Genomic DNA, 4,170 nt, shown 5'->3' with positions numbered 1-4,170 from the left:
AAAAATATTTTGAATAAAACTATTTTACAGATTTACCAGTTTAATAAAACCAATTGTCAGTTAATAAATAAATGTTTCATAAAGTATATATCTTAACTATTTTAGTAATTTTGCTCATACTCAGATGTATTCTGGCTAACAATAAATTATACAGTCACTATATTTAACAGCTGCATGACCTTGAGAAAATCAACATCTCCATTAAACTTTAGTTTTCTCATCTAGGAAATAGAGATGATATTATTTATCTCAAAGTTAATTATGAGGCATAAAGTAAATAATGTATATAAAGTGCTGATCACAGTCCTTGGCTATAATTACCATTTGATAATTAGCAATACTATTAATATAATGGTTCTTTTAAAAGAGGCTAGTGTTTTTTTTCTTCCCCCCAAGATGGTAGAGACTTTTAGCGTGCCTCACTCACTTGGAAATAGCAAGATAGTGTATAAAGATAAACTCTGTGAGCTTTAATTCAAGAAGGAAAATGGGAATCCACTGGAATCATGAAGGACATCCCAGATCCCGGGGAGGAGAATGAAAGCAAACAGCCCCTCTGACAGCATCTGGCTGATAAAAGTGAGTGAAGTCCCAGTACATGAGAGAGGCAGAGAGTCTCCCTCTGTGACTCACCTTTCCTCTAGGGATCTGAGCAGCCCAGGCTGAGGGACAGCACTTTATTTCTCCCAAGTCTTGGAGCTAACTTGGGGAGAGGCTTGGAGATGCTGTGAGAGAAAGATACTGGGAAAAGCTGCAGGCATTTTCCCAGACCCAGGACTGAGAACAGGATGCCGTTTTAAATTTAGATGCTCACAAAGTAAGGCATCCTTTGGAGACCCGGCAGCATGGCCATGCAGTCATGTAGTCTGCCTAAATGGAGAAGTTCCAGTCTGTAGTGATTGTCTATTATAACTTGGATGGTAATAAAATAAACTAAAACAAAATTAAAAAAGAAAAATAATAGATACTACAATCAGACAATTGACAAGTATGTAAGGAAAAGTTTCCACTTGTATAACATCATGCTAGCTATTATGACAAATGCAGGGATAAAACAGACTCTTATAGCCTGCTAGAGGAGACACCATTTACATTCATGAAAAATGACTGTGTTTAACCTATTGTAGTTGTAATTACATATCTGTGTGGTTACAGAAGTAGAAAAGGAGTTCGAGATAGGAGTGAATACTGTGACCTGGGGTTATCATTTCATCTTTACAATATGCTTAGCACTATGTAAGAAATTGGAAATACAAGAAGACAGAGTTCTTATTCTCAAGCAACTCAGAATCTCCTGAACCAAGGTAAGCTTCAGGTACCAGGTGAGATACACTATTCTGGGCAGTAGAATAGAACTTCACATAGAGGAATAAGCATTGTAGGTGGAGTGAGCTTTGTTTATGAGGGCGGTTGGCTTGGCTGGAGTGGAGGGAGCACTGGAGAGTGATGGGAGGTAAGCCTGAGTAAGCAAAGTAAGAAACTCCGTAATAAAAACACTCTGGACTGCTTTCTGAGCATGGCATTTGGGTGTAGTCTGGCATAAAAGTATATTTCTGAAGACCTGCTAGGTTGCTAAGTTTTCTGTTAGTAGCTTTATAATTCTTCCATTCCTCCTGTATTACATGGAGAACAAATAATATGGGTTTCACTTTTGTTAACACTGGTTCCTGTATCAACCAGTTCTCAATCATGTGGAAGGATGGCATTAGCAGCCACACTATGGTGTGGAGTTATTATGTGGGTAAATTTTTTTCACACATTTGACACAAAAAAACATTCTGCACAATAGCATATCAGACCTCATTTCTCTATTTTATAGAAGGAAACCACAGTCCGTAACAGTTGCCTAAGATCCCACTCAATGCGTGGACAGCCAGGACCCAAACTACATTCTCCTGATGCCTGGCAGGGGCTTTTTCCACTATATCAGCATCTCCACAATGGGATCCCAGGAATACTCATTCCAGAGGTGTCCCGTCCAGCGGGATCGTTAACACAGACCTTGGAGGAGGGGGTGGGAATTTAGAGAGACAAGAGACACAAGAAATGGAGACAAGACAGTATCCTGATCAAGTCTCGTTTAATGGCGGCGGTGCAATGCCTTATATAGGCTGGCAGGGAAGAGGAAGTGCGGCAGAGCAGGCGGGGAGGAGAATAATGAGAGATGTCACCAGGCGCATGCTCGGTAGACTTAGTCTTTCCCGGGCGCGGGAAGTTATCTACGCGCGCGCGGGAAAAGTTCGCACACACGGGAAAAGTTGATGATGAAGAACCAGGAAGTGTGCCGTCTTGTCTCCACAATGCGGAGCTTAAGCAACAGAGGCCGCGGCAATTTCCGGGCGTCACGGCTCAGGACACAGAGGTGTTAATTGGGGCTCACAGAACAAAAGTTTCTAGGGAGAAAAATAACCTTGGAAGTATTGCATGTTAAATCCTTCTCTCGAAGATCCAAAGTTCACAGTAGTACATTAAAGACTTACAAGAGTTCCAACAGTAAAGAAGAAAGTTATTTAACAATGTTAAATAGTTAAAATGACTTATTCGTAGAAAATGCTTTTCTTTGTATACTTTTCTAATGGGAAATTATTTTCCCTTAAGTTTGAATTGACTTCACTGTCTTCATCCTCATTTCTCAAATTTAGAGTAGCCCAATAGACTTTGCTGCAGGTAGCTGAGATGAGGAGGGCCAGTATTCCTACTGAAAAGACAGCAGAAGGATTTCACAGTGGGGCTTCAGCCTCAGAGATTACTGAAGGAGTAACTGGAACCCTGTTTTATTGAGTGTCACCAGACTGATGAGGCTTGTACTGGGCTGAAATATGAGCTAAGTGTATCTTATTTCTCACTTATTGAAAGCAGTGTGGCCAGCAGTTGAGAGCTTGATCTATGTGTCAACTAGCCTTGTTCTTGCTCCATAGTAACTCTGTGATGTTGAGGAAGTTATTTCAGCTTTTTGAGCCTCCCTTTTCTTATCTGTAGGATGGGGCTAATGATTCCTAAGTCTTAGAATTTTTGTTAAGGCTGAGATGCTGTAATATGGACCATCTAAAGTGTTACATATAATGTATGATATATTGTTTTTGTAAGGTTCCTAGCACAATTCTTGGCACACAGTTTGTGCTTGTGTTCAGCTCTATGGGGATTATGTGATAGCTCCTGCTTACAGAGTTGAGTGAATGTGACAGGCCTGTATGAGCGCCTTTACACATGTAAACAGGTATGTAACACACATGTACATAGTGTGCTTTATAGTTTGTATATTAGAAATAATAGCTGCTGTTTAGTGAAATTTCCTGTATGCCAACCACTCTACTAATGCTTTTATTTTTTATTTTTTTATTTTTTTTTTGAGACGGAGTCTCGCTCTGTGGCCCAGGCTGGAGTGCAGTGGCCAGATCTCAGCTCACTGCAAGCTCCGCCTCCCGGGTTCCCGCCATTCTCCTGCCTCAGCCTCCCATGTAGTTGGGACTACAGGCGCCCGCCACCTCGCCCGGCTAGTTTTTTGTATTTTTTTTAGTAGAGACGGGGTTTCACCGTGTTAGCCAGGATGGTCTCGATCTCCTGACCTCGTGATCCGCCCGTCTCGGCCTCCCAAAGTGCTGGGATTACAGGCTTGAGCCACCGCGCCTGGCCTACTAATGCTTTTTATGAATTTCTTCATTTAATCTTATCAATGGTCAGGCTCATTCTTTTAATATTTTCATTTTATGGAGCAGAGAATTGAGGCACAGAAGGGTTGCATAACTTTCCCAAGGTTACACTATTAATACATTTGCAGAGCCAGGATTCAAATCCAGGAAAATGTTGTGTTTTTCTGCCTCTTTAATCAAGATAAACTATAGATTCATTTTAAAATTTCTATTTTTGTGTTAGACTTATAAACATAGTATAATACAATAGATATTCAGAAATTATTTTGAAATATATAAAACAATACTAAAATTAGTATAAATTTTAAAAAATCTATTATACAATCATCCAAATGTAGTTTTCACATGATATATTTCCTTTTAGCCTTTGTGCAAAATAATATTTTCCATATTTATAACCAATATTGTGTTGTTTATCAGTAATAATGTATCATAACAGTTTTAATTTTCATTTTAGTTTTCATAGTTATTTTTAATCACTAATATTTCCTCAAGATGACATACATAATTTGCCCGATCA

At 39.4% G+C, this 4,170-nt stretch overlaps 1 long non-coding RNA gene across 1 annotated transcript; it reads left to right on the top strand.

Moving 5' to 3' along the window:
- The first annotated feature begins 403 nt into the window (after positions 1 to 403).
- On the top strand, positions 404 to 3,142 carry LOC108535225 (uncharacterized). Its single transcript, XR_001887170.1, has 3 exons — positions 404 to 579; positions 1,156 to 1,304; positions 3,088 to 3,142. It is a non-coding gene; the product is annotated as an uncharacterized LOC108535225 (long non-coding RNA).
- Positions 3,143 to 4,170: the final 1,028 nt, after the last annotated feature.

This window comes from Rhinopithecus bieti, unplaced genomic scaffold, assembly GCF_001698545.2.
Source record: "Rhinopithecus bieti isolate Rb0 unplaced genomic scaffold, ASM169854v2 scaffold_12476, whole genome shotgun sequence".
NCBI classification, from domain to species: Eukaryota; Metazoa; Chordata; class Mammalia; order Primates; family Cercopithecidae; genus Rhinopithecus; species Rhinopithecus bieti.
This window is presented reverse-complemented; position numbering and strand designations above follow the sequence as displayed.